General features: G+C 41.7%; 1 long non-coding RNA gene across 1 annotated transcript; it reads right to left on the bottom strand.

Moving 5' to 3' along the window:
• Positions 1-3,791: 3,791 nt before the first annotated feature.
• Positions 3,792-5,039, bottom strand: LOC148677417 (uncharacterized). Its single transcript, XR_015936879.1, has 2 exons — positions 4,932-5,039; positions 3,792-4,812 (listed from the first exon to the last, which is right to left on the bottom strand). It is a non-coding gene; the product is annotated as an uncharacterized LOC148677417 (long non-coding RNA).
• Positions 5,040-5,438: the final 399 nt, after the last annotated feature.

Genomic DNA, 5,438 nt, shown 5'->3' with positions numbered 1-5,438 from the left:
ACCATGTGCATTGGTATACTGTACACATCTGTGCATCCCTTTCTATAAACAGTTAAATGGAAAGGAAAAAGCGACAAAGTGGCAAGTGCTGGCATTGAATAAGAAGAGACAAGAACTGTATTTGTAATGGCAGGGCAGGATACAGCTGTGTGGGGATGTGTCAGAACCCAAGAGCAAGAGACCGGCGAGCCACTGAATACCTGAAGAGACCCAACTGATAGGGGTGTGAGCACTCTGGGACAGAGGGAGAGTGAAGAGTGAAAGGAGGTGCTAATAGAATAATTATTGGCCAGTGGGGCTCAGTCAGCCCAGACCTGTCAGTAATAGAAAAGAAGGAAACAGGGAGGTGCCTTGCTCCAAGGAGAAGCCAGCAAACCGTACCCCTCTAAACACTAAGGCTAAACACAGCCTGCTTGGCTGGAAAATGGGAGTTTCGGGTACCGAAAGAAACCAAATAACAAGCCCCCTGAAAAGAGAACTGCTTGAGTTTGAAGAGCAGCCCTCAGGAGTGCCAGGGGTGCAGGTTGGCAAGCTGGGGGGTTGAATAAAAGAGTAAAACAGTGAAAATAAGTTTGGAGTGGAGTGCGGGCTTGAAGTTGAGGTAGAAACACACAATCCAGTCAGAAAGGGGAGCCCTGGGTACAGAAAAAAAACAAATAGTGAGCCTCCTGAAAAGGGAGCCAAATGAGCTAGAAGAGCAGGCCTGATGCTGAAACTGCTATGAAGAGCAAAGTGCTGGCTTGAGGCTGAAAACTACTATACAACTAGAAGTGCTGGTTAGAGGCTGAAACTGCTGATAAACACAGCCCATAAGTTGGGAAAAAGGGAGCCTCAGGAATTGGAGAAACTGAATAGCAAGCCCCCTAGAAAGTTCAAAGATCAGGCTTGAGACTGCAACCTCTGTGAAGAGTGAGCCTGGTTCAGAGGAGAAATATGGAGAGTGAAAGCAGCACTGCAAGTGTGGAAAACCCAGGGTGAAATGAATAGTGATGACACACTGCCAAAGCGGCACCTTGGCATTAAATAGAAAACCAGGAATTGAATAATTACTAATTAAGGTGGATATTGAAATGGGGATCTGGTCAGAGCAACTAGCCCTGCATAACCATGAGCATTCATAAACATTTAACAGTATCCCAAGGCAATCGCTAACCAAAGGATGCTGCAGGATGGCATTTTCTTCAACCTGAGCTGCATTGAAGAATACATCAGAGACAAGAAGGGGCAGGTTAAATGGGATCTATAGCTTTCAATAACACCCTCAGACAAACCACTTATATTGCAGAGGAACTGCACCATAATAAAAACAAAGTATGGGAAATGGTGTACTTTGAAGGATTTACATACACAACCTCTCACAACTCTGTGACCTATTACAACAGAATTAGTTCACTTATCATAATTACTGTACATTCTCTTTTGTTCTGTTCACTGTACAAAACAGTCCCTTTATACTGTTTAAATCAGTTTCTTAAGCATTGTTAACATTCTATCTGTGTAAAATAGATTCTGTCCTCAGCTTTTGCTAGTTTGTTTAGTTCAGGTCAATTGAGTTTGATATGACTTTTGGATTCTCCATCCTTGACATTTTATCATATCATTCAGAAAATACAATAAAACACATTCTTTTTAAAAAAAATAAGGTGTTTATTTATCCTTTAACTTAAAATCAATATTTAAAATCTTTATGTTGGAAAGCTAATAATCTGGACACTTACTGTAGCTTGCCACAATTTTTACCCCATTAGTAACAGATTCCCAGACCCATCAAACAGTTAGTGGTAACTGTTTACCTTTTGCCATCTCTGTAAGACCTAAGATGCAAGGAGTCAGTACATCTCAATAACAAGAAGCTATCTGACTCAGTGTATGATTTGCACTGGGCACAACAGGTCTTTAGATCAATAATATTTCACTTAATTTATGTTTTTCATAGAGCAACTTTAAGATGTGTTATTGATTACACTCTACATTAAAAGAGAAGCCTTGGGAAATTAATGTTTCAGGCAGAGAAGCCACTTCAAAGCCATTATATGCAATTTAAAAAACACTTTCAAACTTTTCACCTCAGCCTACTGCATACAGCACAAATCTCATCATCGTGAATAAGTAGAAATCCAATTGATATCAATCAATCAGCTACACTTTTGTTCATGTCCTCCCACACAGCCTTCTCCTGCTCTGTAAAACTTTGTCATCCCTCAAACAGTTAAGATAAGATCACTATATTAGCCATATACAATTTCTTGTTATAGAAATTTGTCTTTTCACATACCCCAGCTTGCTCTCCATGAGACACGCAGGCAGGGAGAGAGAAGCTTGGGGTCAGAGTGCAGGGTCAACAATTTATACAGCACCCCTGGAGCAGCTGGGATTAAGGGCCATGCTCAGGTGCCCAAAAGAGTAGGATTCCTCCACCAGCCATGGGATAGGAACCAGCAACCTTCCAGCCACAGGCGCAGATCCTCTGAGCCACTGCTCCGCCCTTTAACTTTATACAGAACTGTATAAAGTTCTGATACAGCTTTACAGAGAGATTATTGAGAGCTTTCCAACTGCCTCAGTGGGGTGTCCTCTGCCCTCCATTGACAATGTGTACAATTCCAGAGCAAAGAAACAACAGAAAACATTGCTGATGACTCCTCCCACCCAGGTTACCACCTGGTTCATAAACTTCTCTCAGGAAGACGCCACCGGTCTATTAAAAATCAGAACCACACAGAATTTGAACAGCTTCTTTCCTAGGTATAGTATACTGTATGTGCACTGTCTCAATGATATGTGTTGTCTTGTTTGTGTATGGTATATTGTATGTAGAATGTTGTTTCAGCAGGACCAAGACCACCTGCAAAAATTCCTTGTACGTGAAATGTTCTTGGCTAATAAAGATGATTCTGACTCTCTCCTTCAGCAGGAGAGTACCAACTACACTGCCCCGTACCTCATGTCCTTCTGCTTGCTAGGCACACTGAACATTGCAGATTTACTCTGAGGACAGGAGCAGTTTGAAGGGCAAGGGCAAAAACTAAGGAATATATATAAATTTAAAGTATTTTCAACCTTGTTTAAACATTTGTCCTGAAAGGATGCATTGGGAATGGTAAGATGCATGCCAATTCTGTTTCGTATTTATTGAAAGGGGGAGATTTCACACATTTTCATAACTTAATACCAAACTAAGAAAAGATTTGTTTCTCAAGAGCTAAGCTCTTGGCAGCATAACTACATGCTTTATAAATAACTAAATCCACAGACCTGCAAATGTAAAGCACAGAGCACATTCCAATCCACCTGCAAGTCACAATGTTACTTTTAGCCTATTAATAAAGAATTCATGCTAAGTGGATCACGCCACCAGTTTGCTGAATGAAAGCTCTGTGGTCTTTAAAGTCCAGATGTTGAAGGAAGGCCTGGGGGGGGAAAGCCTATTCACACTATTGTTTCTCCTTGTTTTTCCTCTGCCTATGTTTGGGAAATGCATCTGCAGCCCTCCTGCAGCAATCGGAGGCTTGCAGATCATGTATGGCACATCAATCAGATGCTACTGTTGGCTTTCCTTTTCCTGCACAGCTGCTGTTCTCTAATGAGATGATTGCAGTAGATTTATTTACACAACATTTCTCTTGATGTTTATCAATGTAGTGATTGTTCTGTCTGCTGAGAGAGATAACCTTGACATTAAAGTAATGGAAACAACATCCTCAGGCTGAGCCTAAATTACACAGTGCTCTGATTTACATATTTTAACAACCCTCCAACTGGTAAAAAAAAAAATCTTTATGAAGCTATGCAATGATGTTGAGACACGTATTTTATTACTTTTGTCTCAATCTTGTTTTTCTTTAAAAGTAAATCTTAAAGAGCAACAGATGAATCCAGAACAGACATCATATCAACCTTGTTGTTACATACAAATGGAAGATGGCAGATTGAAACTTGACACACATCCTCTGGAGTATATTACATCTCAAAAAAACCAAAAAGGTATAGTCAACATGAGACCAAATTATCTGAAATCAATATAAGCAGCAAATTTCTATGTGAATTGTTGCATTAGTCAACCATTTAATTCTCTTCCCCCCCTTCCCTCCTTCTTTACTGAGCGGAGCCTGTTTCCCCAATAACTCAGGGCAGGTCCTTTTCCCCAATGGCCCTTCTTTCCACAGTACATACAAAGTTTACCTCGATATCTTTTTTCCCTTTCTTCTACTGAGAGTTTCATCTCCCCAATTTGCATGGGCTCTTCCGAGTCTGAAACACTGGTTTGGAGCCCCATAGAAAGAGTTTGGAGGCAGCAATCTTGGTTGATGCCCTCTTGAAGGTTTCGGCAGAAGAGACAGTCACTGACCTGTATTCTGAGGCTGAGGAGGCATCCAAGCTGAGATCTGGAACAGAGGCTGAAGCATCCATGGTATGGGGAACTGAGGCTGTGATGCAAATCCCCTCAGAGCAGAAGACTGAGGCCGGAGTTTGAGACATTTGACAGAGATGAGAGTCGGAGCATCCAAAAACCTGGAACCCATAACTGTGACTGAGGAAAGGCTGAGATCATCCGAGGTGAGCGCCGACCTCTAGGCTGGGGCTGGACTTGCAACTGGAGCAGCTCAGGATTAGAGGCAGGGAGTATCGTGTCCATGGAGGAGGCAGGAGATGTTAACCGTGGAGTCTCCGGAAGGACTTACTCAAGCAGGATTCTGAGGTGTTGCGCTGTGTCAGTGGCCCTGGCTCCTGATTTTTTTCTGCCACCTGGCTCTGGATTTAGTAAGCCCAGACATTCTGTTACACTGGGCCCGACAAGGTGTTGAAAGAGCTCTGCAAAAATTAGAAGTCGATGAGCCAAAGAGATGTGGCAAGTCTATTTAATAATGACAGAGCTGAAGAGGACAAACAGAGCAGAGACTGAGAAAACAGCTTAGGCAGTAGCTGCACACCTGAATCAGGTAGAGCAAAGACTGTAGTCTGAGGTGACAAAGAGAAGATTAGGGGGACTGGGGACTACATCTGAGAACCTGAAACTGAGACAAACTCAAGGCAGGGTTAGTAACTCAATGTCTAAGCCCTGAGGAATGGTTCCTCAGGGTTTAAATACTGCACTAAGTCCCCTGATTGGGCTGATAGGCCCAGCTTGATCTCGTTGAGGGTGGCCCCGATGAGCCTCCAGCATGTGTGGAATGTGCATTGGTAATTGATGAAGTTAATGCTGCAGTGCTGTAACTCGTCGAGGCGTTACATTATTAGAGTAACTAAATTCATTACTTAGTTATTTTATAGAAATATTTTTAGAAACTGCCATTAAATAAAGCAATTGTGCCAATACTTCTAAAACAGGTCAAGTACTGTATGTTATATGATGATTTACATTTTTTACTGGATCATTATTAAAGTAGCAATATTTTTTTGATATTTTGATGTGACTTAATCCATTCTTCAATATTAAT

Source organism: Lepisosteus platostomus, chromosome 1, assembly GCF_059453375.1.
Source record: "Lepisosteus platostomus isolate fLepPlt1 chromosome 1, fLepPlt1.hap1, whole genome shotgun sequence".
NCBI classification, from domain to species: Eukaryota; Metazoa; Chordata; class Actinopteri; order Semionotiformes; family Lepisosteidae; genus Lepisosteus; species Lepisosteus platostomus.
The sequence above is the reverse complement of the archived record's forward strand: the minus strand, read 5'-3'. Positions and strand labels throughout refer to the sequence as shown.